This window comes from Odontesthes bonariensis, chromosome 9, assembly GCF_027942865.1.
Source record: "Odontesthes bonariensis isolate fOdoBon6 chromosome 9, fOdoBon6.hap1, whole genome shotgun sequence".
In the NCBI taxonomy this organism is placed as follows: Eukaryota; Metazoa; Chordata; class Actinopteri; order Atheriniformes; family Atherinopsidae; genus Odontesthes; species Odontesthes bonariensis.
The window spans coordinates 15,598,132-15,615,214 of record NC_134514.1 but is presented as its reverse complement, the minus strand read 5'-3'; the positions used below and the strand labels follow the sequence as shown (position 1 = coordinate 15,615,214).

The 17,083-nt window shown below is 40.4% G+C and overlaps 1 protein-coding gene across 1 annotated transcript in view; it reads right to left on the bottom strand.

Moving 5' to 3' along the window:
• The window catches only part of schip1 (schwannomin interacting protein 1), a 220,438-nt gene that overhangs the window by 42,564 nt on the left and 160,791 nt on the right, over positions 1–17,083 (bottom strand). The window lies entirely within an intron of this gene.

Genomic DNA, 17,083 nt, shown 5'->3' with positions numbered 1-17,083 from the left:
TGTAAAGATAAAACTATTATCTGTTGTATTAGTTATCATAAAAATAGCGTGTCAGTATATTTGAATGATCTCTTGATCAGTTCAGTTTTCAGCACAAAGCCATTCCTAAATGTCAAACACTAAAAAGTAAGGATTATCTCTGCTTTTCTTTGTCATGTAAATTAACTGAAAATGTTTTGTTTTTGTGTACTGTCGGTTGGATAAAAAAGACATTTAAACACAGAACTACCGGAAATGGGAATTTGCAGGATATTTGGCATTGAAAAGCATTAAATTGAAAAACGATTTGCACGTAAAGCAATAATGAAAATAATTGCCAGCTGTAGTGCTTCACTTCCCTTCTGCAAATCTATCAGAAGCCAGTCTTTGAATTTTCAGTGTTTAGTAAACCGGTTTTGCTTTTATGCTCATATCCTTGGTCTTACATGGTAACAGCTTTTTGTTGGATGCAATGACATGACACAGGAGATGACACACAGGCACAGAGGCAAAGATGGCAGCTGCAGTGTAATAGCTGAACGCGAACATGACATGATCTCTTCATGTTGGATTCTGTTTCTTCTTGCAGCAGCTGCTAATTTGCGTACTCCAAAATGGAGATCAAGTTAAATGTTAGTGATAAAGCAATCCACTGTATAGTCCAAAAGATTTGTTTAACAAGTATTTTGATTGATAAGAACTGGAGAGTGTCATTTGAGTGTAAAGTCAAAAGCACTGTGCTGTGCTGTGGTAATGTTGTCGAGGATTTCTCTTAACTTTCTTCACCTTGACTGGCTGGCTGGATGCCGCCTAGATTTGCAGTAGTTTGAGGGATGATAGCGATCTTCAGATATAGTGTGTGAGATGTATACTAGTAGCACAAAGGAGCTCATCCATGTAATAATAGAGAAGTACTTCAAAGGGGTCTGGCTGAGCCTCTCCCACTCAGCAGTGGGGACAGTTGAGATCACACCAAAGAGGGGACAGCAGGAGTCCTGCCTATTGCTATACCACTCCAGTCCCCATCCCTGCTTTCAACACTCTTATCAGCCCTTCCACTCCTCGCCAGTACTCCAAACATTCATTTGTTATAGTCAAGTGAACAGGGGTAGAGTCAAAGTTAACTGACTGCCTTTAAGTAGGATTATTTACTTTTGGGGATGTTTATCTAGGACAGGGATGTCCACATCCGGTCCTTGAGGGCTGCTGTCCTGCAGGTTTTAGATGTTTCCCTGCTTCAACGCACCTGATTCAGATCAAGGCATCATTAGCAGGCTTGTGCAGAACTTAACAATCTTTTGAGGAGATCCATTTAATCTGAATCAGGTGTGTTGAGGCAGGGAAACATCGGAATCCTGCAGGGCAGCAGCCCTTGAGGACAGACTTTGGACATCCCTGATCTAGGAGATAATACAAGGACCATAAGTACACATGCTCACCAGGCACAACTCATCATTAATTTGTCAACAGGAGGCTAATATTGTTTAGGTCAATCTTGCACTCAAACAGGTGCATGCATAGTTTGCTGTCTTTGAAGTTCCCCTTTTCTCTTAAGCATTAAAGACTCAAAAAGTAGTTCTGACATGGCACCCTTCCCCTCAGTGGATTGTTCTACAAAACAATAAAAACAGCAAAAAACTTAGAGCCAGGAGGGCCAGATGAAGATGTCCATGATCTGTCACTTCAAAGCTCTCTGATGCATATCTTCATCATACCTGAAAGAAAAAGATGACTTTCCCTGTTCTTTTGATTGAGGAGCTGGTCAAAGAAGTTCAGTGAACAACACCTCCAGCACCTCAAATCAATAACTTCTCCTATTTTTCATGCTTTACTTAGAAGTATAGATGTGATGTCTGTCAAACTGTCACTCAATGGGATTTACAAATCACTGAGGGGCAGAGATGTGGAAAAACCGCCCATCCTAGATCTACAGTATCCTGGAAAGCTTACCTCTATCTGCCTGCCATCCACAGCAGATATCTGGCAGGAATCACTGAAGACCCATTACTGACAGAGAGATAAGGCCGGAGAAAAAGAGTGCCCCTCAGATAATACTGAAAAGTCAGGAAACATCTTCCTCTGCTTATATCTGTCTCACTGGCGTTTAAAAACAGGGAGCCCCTGACAGTCAGTGAAAAATTGAACCTGTCTCTGCCTTGTCAGGAACTCACCAGCTCCAAAGGAGAGAAACCAAAAGTGACCATGGAGATTCTCCCTCTCACTTTCCTTTCTCACTCTCTCCTTTCAGGGACCATGGGACTGAGTTCATGTTGAAACAAGACGTGCCGAACTACATGACAGAAAAGGAAGCGTCACAAACATGACTGTGGAAAAGGGCAAGACCTGCAGAAAGGAAATGTTCTGTCTGGGTATGAGAGACACTGGGCCCAACAGCTTTCTTACTGTGTCCAAGATCCAATTCTGGCAGCTGTGAAAGTTTTAAGACTTCACTGCAAATTTGGTACTTCTACCAGAGGCTCTGCCTATCTGTCAAAAGATGAAAAGAAAACTCTGGGCTTAAAGAAAGTCATACTAGTATGTAGGGGATAACAATCGTTATTATTCACTAATTTACCAAAACTGTAGGCGATATTGTGGCTGATGTGTGCCTGCACAACAGGTCTGGGTTGAAGCAAAACGTCTGGGGTGTCACATAAAGTGACAAGATCTGGGTCCAGCTTGGGCTGCTTGTGTTTTGCAGGACTGATGATGGTGAAGACAACATTACAAGAGTCAATTAAACTCCAGTTTCAAGTAATACGCCTCTAACTAAACCATTTCCCACCGCAATGAGTAGATGAACAAGAAAAAAGAAAGCTGCAGTTCAGGTAATTACGAAACAAGGAATAATTTACATTATTACAATGTAACCCCAGTTATGTTTAAAATATACCACAGTCTGAGCTATAAATAAATTGTATCATACGAGAACAGTGTAGGGGGCTGTGGGGAATATAATTAAAACATGTGACATTTGAACAACTATTAATTTAACATGGTGAAATTTGATGCTGAAGTATGCCTTCAGTTTAATAACAGAATGTCTGCCAACATTCTGTGCCAGGATTCCTGCGACACTTACTCATAAAATCTGGTCTGTAAATGTGAGTTACGGTAAAGGCACATCACACACACAATATGACTAAACTAACAACATACAAACAGTTGTGACTCTAATGTGTTTCTTGAAAACAGAGCAGTCCAGACTGGAAAAAATATGTATGAACCTCTGTACTAACACACCCTAACCAGACAAACGAGTCTGTTAACTGACAAAGTCTGCTCTCGTCAAGAAAGACTGGCTGGTGTGAGCAATGACTCAACCACAATGTCTTTCACAGGACCTTTGAAGAAGCTTTATAAAAAATGCGAGATGCTGAAAAAAGGCCACAAAAGCTCTGAGGACATGGGTGTTAATCAAGATCAGAGCAACTGTCTGCAAATACAAAAAAATAAGGTCTGTTGATGCAGCCTTTCCTGCAAAAACGATACCTGTGGAAATATCTCCCTACTTGCTACTGGTGTTAATGGAAGGAGGCCACATTGGAAACCACCAGTCCACTCAAAGAAAAAAAAGGGTACACATGTTTTAATGTTGCCATTTATGTCTCTTGAAACCACACTGGCAACATGCATCAAGGGAAGTGGAGTGGTGGTTGTTTAAGTTAGTGGACATCACTACAGGTGATCCAAGCTGGACTCCAGTTTCAGATGGAGGATTCCGCCACACTTCAGAAAGAGAGGAAAGAAGGTTAACATGGTGTAGAGAAATGTAAAGCAAACTGAGAGTAGTATAACCATCATATTTGAACTTCCTTGTGAATTCTAAAATGTTCATTGGAAACATGATTCTTTGCTCTGCCCCACAGGACTCCTCCCCAGGCTGAGCTAATTGAACAGATTACAAACCTTGCCCTCTATCCCCTAATTAGTGTGTCGTGGACTAAATGGGTCTGGAACAAGTCTTGGTCCTCTATTTTTGCGAGCGATTAAGATCTCCTACCACTGCAGTGACTGTGGTCATAACTTCATTAATGACTTGGCTGACTTTTTCCAGCTCTGCCGGTGCCATTTCCCCAAGGGAAGTTGGTTGTGAATTAAGCTTCCCAACAGCATTAAGATCTTTGAAATTTTTCTAAAGGCTTTCTCAGCGACTCCCAGAAAAGACTTGTGCTTTTAGGATTCGTCAATGTATTTCTGGCTGCAGACAGAAGAAAAAAAAAAAGTCATTGTAGCCTTTAGTTACAATTATGGACGTCATCATGAGCATCCCCTCACATGTTATAAGAGTCTGATCACTTTCAGAAGCATGGCAGTGATCATTCTGATTTCTGTCACTGCCATCGGCATCATTACCAACACTTTCATCATACTCAATGTCTTCATGCTGTAATTCTCCTTCTTCTCCTCAGTAACACCTCCTCCTTCATCATAGTTATACATGTTTGTTCTGCAACCTGACTTTCTTTATGCTTATGGCCATATGCACATACTCTGTTATTTTCTTTAATTGCTAGTTTGGATTTGAAGCCTTGTGATGAATGCAAAGCTACAAGAAACACTGTCTCCCACTGAGTGATCCATTTAGCCTCTATAAACCAAGCTAAGATTAAACAAATGTTGGCCTGAGTCTGTTCTCATTGGGTGACAAGCCGTACACACACTTGCATACACTATACAGCAGACAGGAACCTGATGTGCTTTTCATTTCAATGAATCTAATAGCTGTGAGTACTTGTACATACATTGTGCCGTTCTCACAATTCATTTCACACTTCGTTAGCAAGTGAGTTATTGGTTGGATATCCAGTACGGTAGAAGAGATCAATATCTTACAGCCAGATTTGAGTGGAACATTTGAATACAAACGCTGGCGTTAAACAGAATGGGTAAACATGATTACAAAGGCAGGACACTGAGGTACATGGTGGAGCTGTGTGTCACATGAACACGTGTAGACACAATTGTACACTCAGACACACGCATGTAGTTTCCTGGGAATAGCGGGCACACTGCTCTTTGTTCCACCAGTCTTCACTCACCCAGTGATCTGAATGGAGTAAATCATCATTGTGTTTGAGATTGATGGCCATTCTCAATGGTTTGGCCACCCATTCTATTCAGGACAGCAGGTCAGTCAGCCAGTTAAAGATGCGACCTCTATTGTTGCCACCTGACATCTCTATTCATCATCACACAGTCTGCATCTTGCTGTTGCTGTGTCAAGGCACACACAGCTTTGTGTGGCACTTTGTGTACATGTTGCAGAAATTGTGGGGAAAAGGTTATTATCAACACACGTTTGACAAGAGTGACATTTTGCGAGCCTCAACCTTTTAACATATATTTGAAAGATTTTCATGTTTTAGGTCAATGTGTGTAATGTTTGTGATTCATAGCACTACTGGGTCTTAATTTTCTGTTGCATTAAAGTTATACTGTAGCTCGACTCCCACGATTTTTTTCCTATCAGGATCAGCAGAAAGTTTGCAGAATTTATTTGTCTGATTATTTTGTTTCTTTACTGGGTGTTTTTCTAGGTTTTTTTTAGAAAATTTATATAGATTGCGCAGTGTAAAATTGTGAAGTAGAAGACATAAGTTTGTCTCAAACTACAAACATGCACAGATTTTTATTTAGATAACATTCATTTTTCCACACAAGGTATAGTTGCCTGAAAACGTTTGTGAATCATTTAAATGATCCACATTTCTGATTTAAAAATTTGCTCAGATCTTTTTTGTGACGTTTCCTGTAGTTGTTTGTGAGGAAATTTGGGCTTTACAAAACAATTTCTGTTCATCAAAATTTGTGTAATGTCCCGATTGAACATCCCCTCCCCTTCAGGTCACGCCATAGCATCTCAAGTTGGATAAAGATCAGACAAATTTTCTTGTTTTTCAACCATGATGTGTGTTGACTTGTAGACTTGGGTCTATGCGCAACCTTTCCACAGCTACTGGTCCAGAACTGCTGCCCTGATGCTGCCTTGTAAGAAAATCTTTAATACAATTGCAAAGACATTGTCTCCACAATTATTGCAATGTGTCAAGGCCCTTGGGTGGCGAAGTAGCGCTGAACCATGACACTTCCCCCACCATTCTTCACAGTGGTAATAAAGTTTTGGCAAACAGAGAAAAACGTGGTCACTTGATATTTTTAGAAAGCAGGGAGACCTGTCATCCTGATGATTCTCTGCAGTGGATAGGAATAATGTCAGCATTTGCAGCTAAAAGAGCCTGAGGTCTCTCCAAGTTTTTTTAAATACTGACTTCTTATGATGAATGTTCAGGGTTTTGAAAGGTTGTATTTGACACCAAACCTTTTTTTAAACCCTAATCAAACTGTTCAGGTCCCTAATCCAGACCAAACAGTGAGCGAAAAAAAAAACATTTTCACAAACAACAGAACAAATCATCTCACACGAGACTGGAATTGCATTGTCAAAGGTGAAGAAACAATGTTAATTCAAGTCTTAAAGATGGGGACTCAGAGTGTGTCAGGACCCTGTTCTTAGTCTTTCTGCCTGGCACCCCTCCATGGCTGTTTCTGTGCCCTGTCAGCAACTCAGCCAGGCAGAGATATGCATCCACCCTGCCCTGTGCTCATCTCCACACCATGCAGTGCGCAGATGTCCAAACAATTTACTACCCACACCAAATTGGATCATTTCTGTGGTGTTTTGTGCAGGCCTTGCACCTGCTGTTCTCCACCTCCTCTCATAAACAACTAAACACCCAGAGATTGGGGAGGAAGAGAGAAGAGCGACAGCAGGAGTTGATTTAAGGACCAAATTAAAGCAGGAAGGACTGAAATGGAAAACAAAGGAAATGGGTTGTTTGGTGATGACAAAAGAAAACTTTTCTATACTTTTGCAGCAAGAACTTTATATATGCACACATCTGTCCTATGTGAATATGGTCATTGGTAGGAAAGAGCATTTATATCACTCGAACAGCATCAGTACAACCAACTGTGAGCATCACAGTTTGACTTCATAGGTGGTCATGTTGTCAGCCAAGTTATATGGGTGTTGTTTAGCTCAAGCACTAGCAGAAATCTGATCAGCTGTGACGAACACAGACAGACAACTCCATCTAAAAGCTGAGTTGATGGTATACAGATCATTACAGTAACAGCTGAAAAAAACGTGTGTTTTCCTCCAGGTAAGATGTGTGTGCCTGTAAGCCACGAGAGACCCCAACAGGTGGTGGCTCACTGCCTAAATCAAATATTGATCTCTCTTGGACTGTCAGGTGTGAGCTATTGCTGCATCAGAGTAAGACGTGGCCTCATAACTCATCATTGCAGAGATGGCAAGAGAGAAGGACCAAGCAGCATCAGCGTGACCGGGTTTTCCCTCGGGCGTGAAACTTGCTACGTCGTTACGAGAGATTGTTGCCTCATGTGGCCGAAGGACACAACATGACCACTCAGAATGTTGATGTTAATTTAAACTATTCACAAAAAGACCCAAATTATATTCAGAATTTTTCAACCCTTCTGCCAGTTGGTTAAATTTATGGAATACATGTGATTAGATTTGTGTACTTGAGGTGCAATGGAATGCAAATTCTGGAATCTGAGCTGAAAGTCAGTCATGCCAAAAGCCAAACCAGCGCCATCACATGAAACCTTCCCACCATCATCACAGGTTTAAAGGGCAACTGTATAGCTTGCTGTGCCTTTCAGATTTGTGCTTTGCAAAATAACACTTCGCTTTCATATCGTGGGGGGTGGTCATATGTGGGCTCGACTGTCCTTAATGTATGTTTATTTCAAGCTATTGCATTGCAACATTTACAGTATATCCAAGTGCACACATACTGATGCCAAGATCCCTTAAGAAAATCAAAGTAGGGAAACTTTTTAATCTCAAACTCCACAAAATAAAGATGAAAAAAGCATGTGAAATAATCTATGATACAGTGTTAAAGGAGACATATTTTACCTCTTTAAACAAGTTAGAATTGGTCTATGGGCTATACAAAACATGTTCATGAAGTTCTTTGCACAAAATCCCTCTCACATAAAGAGATTTCACCAGCTCTATTCTTGCCAGTTTCAGTCTCTCCCAAATTGAGCCGTTTAAAGGGCTCTGTCACTTTTATGCAAATAAGCTGTTGCTGGCCACGCCCCGCCCCGCTCATGAGAAGCCTCTGGCTGCGTGTACTGTTTACCCTTTTGTTTTGAGGGTCCAAAAGGTACATATATGTACTCAAGTGGTAAAAGGTACATATATGTACCTTTTTTTCTACATGCCGGGGTACAATAGGCAGTCTGTGTTAGAGGGTACTGCCCCAGTGACAAGCCATCGTACCCCTAAAGATACAATTCTGTACTTTATTTTGTGAGAGTGTATTTTTAAACAGTTTTTTTAAATTCTTAGATTGTTTTTAAAGTGTTTATAAACATTTTTATTGCTTTATTATGTCTTGCTACTGGATGCTTGAATTTCCTTCGGGATCAATAAAGTATCTATCTATCTATCTATCTATCTATCTATCTATCTATCTATCTATCTATCTATCTATCTATCTATCTATTCCCTATGAATTAAGGGTTAATTTGTTTTCAGTGCAGAGCTTCTGCAGTTTCCAGCATGACTCACCTGTGGTGCGTTTCTGGAGACCCAGGTGTCCAGCAGCAGCTCCAGTCTCTGCCGGTGATACCTCCGGTGGTTTTCACAGCCACGAACAGGTCAGCCTGTGTGAGCTGCTCCACCGGCCGAGGGGGAGCGCTCCTCCGCGCCGGGCCGCTCACCGCTCTCCTCTCCCGGGCCAGCCGCCTGAAATAAGTTGAGAAAACATCCGCGCCCCCTGCAGCCGGCAGCTCCTTCTGGTGTCCGCCAGTGAGCACGAGCATCCCGTCCACCAGCAGACAGGTGACCGCGGCGACAGCAGCACGAGGTCCCGCTGAGCTGAAGGCGAGCCTCGGTCCCCCGGCAGGCTTCCACAGAAAAGAAGTGTTTTCTCAACTTATTTCAGGCGGCTGGCCCGGGAGAGGAGAGGGTGAGCGGCCCGGCGCGGAGGAGTGCTCCCCTCGGCCGGTGGAGCAGCTCACACAGGCTGAGCTGTTCGTGGCTGTGAAAACCACCGGGAGGTATCACCGGCAGAGACTGGAGCTGCTGCTGGACACCTGGGTCTCCAGAAACGCACCACAGGTGCAGCCTTACAACACAACACTTCATATGTGATTTTCCTTTCGTAGCCATTGCGCTCGTATGCTCGATACAAGATGGCGGATCTTCAACTAATGTAGAGGGTGGGGAGTGGGTGGGGACTCGACAGGTATATGCAAATTCCCCTATTGTGACGTCACAATAGGGGAGCCATCCAAATGGCTCACAGCAGCATTTTTTTCTTGATACCAAAGTCTTTCTACTGACCTACAGAAAATGGATGGATGGGTTTTTTTTCATGCTTGGAGTGTTTAAAGGAACAGTAGAGGCCCAAATATGAACACAAAGACCCGCAAAAAGTGAGTTTTGCATAATATGTCCCCTTTAATCGTCTTTGTGCAAGCTATTACCTATAGACTGCACAGATTAGCCTTACCTGTTCTGTATTTAATTGGAGACAGTACATCTGGTACAGTATAATCAGGAACAGTCTTTACTTTCAATTTTATGATCAGAGTCCTCAGCATACAAGCAGCAATCTTTGTTTACCACAGTAATTACAGGAAATAAACTTGTGTTTCCCAATGACTCAGACAGGTAAATGTTATTTTAACAGCCTGTAGCGGCTCCTCATTATAGGTTTAAAATGAAAACTCATTGCTGCTGCATGGCCATATTGGCTTTAATGTTTTTTTTTCCTGTATATTAATTACTCCTTAAAAAAATCTGAAAAGGTCTTCTTCAAGTTTGTAAGATACTGAAGCACTCAGTCATTTGAACAGTGTTACTCCTGAAATCATTCTGCAACAAAATTCCTGAATGGATTTAGTGAACATCTTTCACTGTAAACTGATTCACTGACAATATCGATCTTTGAAACATAGATGTTTTTTCTCCTTTAATTGTTTAAACTGGCAGGATTAGCACGGATTCTTTTCTTTGTGAGTTGCTATCCAATTATATTATATAAAGCATGCAATAGTGTGCATAAACAAATTTTCTGTGCTATTTTTCAGCAAATGCAGCATTTCAAATGCAACAACATCTGTTTTCCCCACCTTCCCCAAAAAGGAAAATGGGGTAAAACTTTTGAGCCATTTTTATCTGAAAATCCTCCAGTTTTGATAGTTAATCCTCAAATAGTGCTGCACTCCTTGTTGTGAAAGTCAATTTTATGAGCACTGATAACATGACTAGTTGCACAATCTTGCATCCTTCATAAAAAGAAAATAAAGATAATAAAATTAAACGAAAATTTAAACTTTATCCATCTATAAATTGTAAAAAAACAACCTCTCTCTCTCTCTCTCTCTCTCTCTCTCTCTCTCTCTCTCTCTCTCTCTCTCTCTCTCTCTCTCTCTCTCTCTCTCTCTCTCTCTCTCTCTCTCTCTCTCTCTCTCTCTCTCTCTCTCTCTCTCTCTCTCTCTCTCTCTCTCTCTCTCTCTCTCTCTCTCTCTCTCTTTAAAAAAACTTTTTTTAATGATTCATACTTCAGTCTTTGAGAGCAGTGCCCATGTGTTTTTTCAATGTCACTGATTTAGATAGAAGACAAATTACGAGATTAGTTTGATGATGAAGACAGCTGAAGAAATAAGGTTAGATCACAATATGAATCATAATGGTTCTCTTTTTGAAGTGGATTATATATTACTTGAGTGATGATTAGAGCTAATCCAGCACCACAGTGCTAAACTCATTCTCGACAAAATTCATTAACGACAGAGAGCAATCCAACCTGTACCACTGAGAGAGCCATAATGGTAACCAGCCGCTCGAGCAGGGATACATATACCCTGTCAGTGGCACAGCCAAATCAGGATTTTAGCCATTTTGGCACAGACTACACCAGCAGGGAGCCTTCTCACTCCTATCATGATGAGCATCCCCTCATACAACTCCTCATATGCTCCTTTTCATTTGTTACATTCATCCTTTATCAGAGCATCTCAATGAAACACTTGTGTTTCCTTTTTCTTGGTTTGTACTTTTCTCCCTCTACTCCTTTGTATTTTAGATTTACCATCTCCCTTCATCTCTCCCCTGCAGGCACTCTGTACCATCACTGATGGTCTATACGCCATAAGAGATGATGCTGCTGAAGAGATTTGGAGGGTAAATAGGCATGAGGACATCAAGCGCACCACTACCTGACTGAGAGAGGGGACCATCATCAACATGAGAAAACCACCCCGACAAAGGAATCAGACAACAAATGGACCTTGCTATATTGTGTGTTGAATCATTCAAAAGCCAAACTACAGGAAGGCTCATCAATATAACAGCTGATGGGTGAAAAGTGCGCAAGCCTGTTTGTTTTCGTGTATGAATGCTTTGTGCTGCCTTTAAAAGGAAGCTCAGAAAAGAAAACCACAAATAAAATAGGAATGTTTTCTACATGCAGAACCTCTGACTGTTCCAATTTAAAGAAAGGGAATGTGATTGAGAAGACCTATACAATGTAATTTAAACTGAGAAGGTTTTAAACCATATTTGAATCTATATTATAAAGACTCAGAAAATAAAAGGAAGTTATATTTGCATGCTTGTTATGTAGGAGGATGACAGGAGGTAGGAGGTGAAGCCAGCATAAGCTTGTGTTCGTTTTATGTAAACATGCTGCAATTTTAATGGACACTAACGTCCTTAGCAGGCCCCATGTGAGGAGAAGAGGATTGGCGGGGAGGGAGGATGTGGGAGGCTTTCAGACCACTTTGCTTCTTTGAATCTGTCAATTTTGCCCTGCTTTTCCCATCCCCCTCACTCTTCATCTTCCCATCGTCTTTCACCTAAGGTTTGCTCATGCATGTTATCACTTAGCTGACAGCAGGAGGAGGCTATAGAGGATTTCTTAAACCCGAAATGCTCCTCTGGTATCGTCCAATTCTCTACCACTCCATCTCCATTTTTACTACCATTGCTCCACATCTGTCCTCCTCTCTCACTACTGCAACCATTATACTCCTCAGATCCAATATATGTGTGCCATAATTAATGATCTCCTCTGCTCTCCTCTGCTCCCCTCTCCTCTCAATATTGACAGGTTGGCTTTCTGTTCTCTGATAAGCTCAGCCAACTTCAAACAGGTGTGACAGGTTTGCATTTCTTCAACCACCGACCGACTCCCTCCCCTCCAGCGGTACCAAAACACTGCAACTAAATCCACAATCCTCCACCTTCACCTGATGCCGGTGCTCCATTATACACCCCCACAGTTACTGTGTCACTCTGAGCCATAACCCAGATAAGAGTGCCAGTCACCCAGTGACTCTGCAGACGATGACGCAAGCTTGAGCTGCTATTCTTCTGTAATGGATCTCCGGAATATTTCACTGTAAAATAAGAGTAAAACTGAGTTAAACTTCTATCTTGTGTAGCTTTGACGTTATATTGGATTATAGAATAAGATAACAAATAGGAACATTTTTTTCAATGACAAAACATTAATTTGATGTTTTCCTCTGTTAACAAGCTTTGTTGTTCTAAGTAATTATTTCCACAAACAGCTACAGAGCACAACAGATAAACCTTGTTGGTTGGTTGGTGGCTTAACATTCACCGTCTGCTTCGTAATGAAAAGGAAAGTGATGAAAGAAATGACAGCAAATTTGTGAAACTGTGAGGTTATATTTTCAGGTAGCATGATCATGGCAAAGTCTAACTCATTTTGAGTTCACAATTCTGCTTCATACTTGGCTAAAACTTGAGTTGGAAGGAGTTGCTGTCCCTCACTCTAACCTTCTTCTACTTTCTGGTAACCTTAGCTGTATATGCATTCTCTGTGTGTTAGTGAGTGCATATGTGATCTACAGTTGGAAAGCCTAGATCCCTGTGCCTCAGTTGATATGAAATATTTCAAGATAAAATCACCAAGGCAGCTACAATCAATGAGACACTTACAAACCACCTGTCTAAAACAGTCTCGTTTAAAACTTTGGAGGATCTAATTTAGGGAAAGTTTATAAAAGAAAAAAGTGACTTCCCGTTAACTGCTGTTGCATAATTTAAAATGAGTCTGCAGTTGGTCATAATCTTCCGGAGAAGGCCTATTTCCTGTGATGACCTCCTCGGTTTACACCAGAGTAATTAATATGGGGCCTTAATGCCTAGGTTTTGATTGACACCAATAGAAACTTTCTTGTCTTGTCCACAGGCTGCATTAGCCAAGGAGAATCTGCATTGAAAACTCCGACTCTTCTGTACATAAACTGAGCCACTCACTACTGAGCTTCATGATGACTGACACATCAGACTGCCAATAAAATGTTTAACAAGCCCATGTGGCGTTTAAATGAGTCGTGTTAAATTCCCAATAAATAAAACTCCTAACTAAAGCAAATTTACTGCTATGAAGTGGTTCTTCTGCCTCTGTGTCATTAGTTTAAAGTTGTCAAGGGTTTTTGGGAGTTTCCAAAGGTTTTTGAGAGTAAAATAAGGCAAAATGGGGAAAAAAAGGTAAATACTGACACTAATTAACTTACTAACTTAATTGTTCAACATAAATGTGACTATGGTTATTAAAACTCCATTTGGAGTCTCCAAATTGTATGTGTCTACTTAAAAATGTGTTATTATTGACTTAATCCTCGTTTTTTTAATAAGATTTAGTAAGTCATTTTCCAATTGTGGGAAGAAATAAAGCTGTAAATTATACATACTGTACTGGAATTGATTACTAATTAATCTAGAACTAAATGCATTGACCATTTCAGTATAGTTCTCTAAAATAAATATTCTCCCTCTTACTTTAGTGGTATTTACTCCTGTGAGTTTTAACCCCCCAACAAACAAACACACGCACGCACACACCCACACGCGCACACGCACGGACGCACACACACACACAAAGCATTTGAAAAACTCAATAAGCAACGTCTTGGTTACTGAAAATTCCACATATATTCATAGATGGATTTTAAAACTTGACAATGCAGCACAACAATCTGCCTTCACTTATGTTCCTAAAGAGGACAGAATGAGAAGTAGACAAGACCATTTATAGGAAGGCTAAATATGCATCAATTTCTCTAAAAGTTGACCTTTTTTTTCAATCTTTAATTTCCTTTCCACTTCTTTCACTAAAAGAAAAATGCCCCATGTAGGTGGGATGCCGTATACGTTAGTGTATATGCTTTTCAAACAAAATTGCCGGGAAAGACTGTACTGGCTTCTTTTAAATACAAGGCAAAGCACAAGAAAAGTCACACAAATTGCTTAATGTGCTTTTTCTTTTTTCATAGTATTTTGGCAGTTCATATACTGTATGTATGTGCACACATTTGAGCATCTCAGTACAAGTACACACCCAAAACCAATAGAATTCTGTAACAGAAGTTACAAATCTTGTGATACACAATCTTGAGATGACAGCTTAGCAAGAGTGGGAAATAAAAAACATTAGACAAGAAATATAGCAAAGGCCAGGGGGGGGGGGGTTGCAGGAGAAGAATGTGTTTTGAACAACCTCCAGCGTCCCGGTGCAGAGTGAACAAGGTGAGGTCATCTCTGGGGGGAGCTGGGGCTGAATTCTAATCACAACAATAAGGTCAAGTAATCCCTGTCTGCTGAAATGTCACTGTTCCCCTGTTCTGACACGGCTCCCCATGCACCGCATCACAACAACCAGTTATCGATCACACACTAATTAGTAATGGATGAGGCCTGCTGTAGGCTGCGTAGGTTACAGGGAACAAACAATTGTGGAAAAAAACTGCACCAACGTTCACAACTAAGTTGAAACATGTTGCTTTTAAACACACACTCACACACATACTTATGTGACTTAGTTGTTTGTCTTAAATACACTCTCCTGGGAAAGGAAGCCAGGTGAAAAATGTCAACCTTAATTGAGCGCAGCCTCAATGGAAATGGGGCTGAAAGACGAAAATGACCCACCTAACTCAACACAGATGCAGACAGTATGAAGGAACTGAAAGATGCACAGCATATTGTTTTAATCAGCTGTACTCCTTGGAGAGACATTTTAGATGTTATCAACTTATTCACTGCTGCGAGAAACTGTGATTTCTCGATTTTTGTCTCATGAGACTGAGAACATGACAAACAGCTTGACGAAAATCGTCATTACTTTGGCTGTAGGGTTTGTCTTTCCATGTATGAAGCCTAAGAGAAGGTATTCCTTCATGCACATTATTGGCATCACAGTTTGTTAAGTATGAGGAGATTCATAACGTATTTTCAACCTATTTTTCAACCTATATTCAATTGAATAGACTACAAAGACACAATATTTAAAGTTCAAACTGCTAAACTTTTTTTATGCAAATATTCACTCATATTCATTTTGGTTGATTTATTACCTGCTGCCAACATGCAGTGACTGGCTGCATATGAGACTCTACTGTTGAACTAAGAGTTGAACACACTTATTGTAAGTCGCTTTGGATAAAAGTGTCTGCAAAATGACCGTAATGTTACGTAATGCAATGTACTGGCAGTGTTTTCAGGAAAGACTTTGAGGGAGGAAGGGGGACACTTTATTTGGACAGAATGTTTTCAATAAACTACTTTCCATAAGTAGAGATTGAAAATATTTTTACAATATAATTGTTAATACAGAGAGTTGAAAGAATGAAAATAAGGAACTGTTTGATTATGCCGAATCGCAAGCACTGCTAACAGGTGTTAAAACGGTGAACATTGCCAAACTTCAAATCACACACCTATTTTCATCCTCTCAGAAGGCACCACCATGACTAATAATTCCTATTCTGAAGATTTTTTCAACCATTAACCTTTTTCACCACCTAAATAGCTTCTATAGCTTAAATTCAATTAAAACCTAACATCACTCTGACTTTAAATCAAGCCTTTGCCCTAAAATCTTTTATCTATAGTGACTTTTAGTGGTGATTTTAGTAACTTTTGTCTCCATAATAGAGGAGAGTCTGCATAAACAAATGTGTCCCCATAACAAGTGTAGTCAGTATACACATACACACACACGAATTCAGTCACTCCAAAAACAGCAAAGAGAACCAGAGATATATATATATACTATGGTCTGCCATCTTGTTCAACTTATCTAAACTAACATCAAGATATAATTGACAGCACTGTCATACTAACAAAGATTGCAGTACTACTGCCAGTGTGTGCATGTATGTGTGCACATGCCTGTGTGTACTGTAATATGTGTGTGAAAAAGTCCACACAGGAGGCCTGCTGCTGCACAAAACCAAGAGGAAAACACCTGGAGAGAGGAAGCACATTGAAAAGAGACAGGAAAGCAGCAATAGGCGTCAACAAAGAGGGGAAGAAAAGTAGTTTCTGAGGAAAAAAAAAAAAAAACATAGTTGAGAATCCTAGAAGAACGTTAAACTGTACACACAGAAATGTACAAACACAGTGTTTTAAAGCTGGGACTTCATGGCTCTATTTGCATTAAGGTCGCATTTGTGTCAGCATTATAGCATTCCACATCTGCCAAATGCATAAACATAAACATATAAAGCAATGATTGACGAGCCTCCCAACAGTGGCATTATTAAACTGATCCTCATTAAAATTCTTACTAGCTGGGTGCTTTGGTCAGAAGGGCAAAGGGATGGAAAAGATGCTAATGCAATACAAAGGTATTATGCAGTCATAGCTTTTATTGACTTGGGCGACACATTTTCATCCTACAGAGGGTGTGAAAGTGTAAACTCATATTCAAATTGGATTTAGATATAATGTGCTGGATCAACAATATGTAATACAGCTTTATGTTTCACCTCTATTCTTCTGTCTCACCTCCTTTCAGTCAATTACCCTGATCACAGTTTAATAATAAACACCTACCAGTCTGCTGACTAAGACATATATTATCTATGCATCCACAGAGGATCACAAACAACAGCTTATTGCTCATAAAATGCAGCCAGGCTTTAAAACCTACATACACACATCCCTACCTACGCAGCACTTGTTTTTTCATGCAATTATCAGCATGTCTGTGCAATTTAAAACAGCTTAGAGATCGGC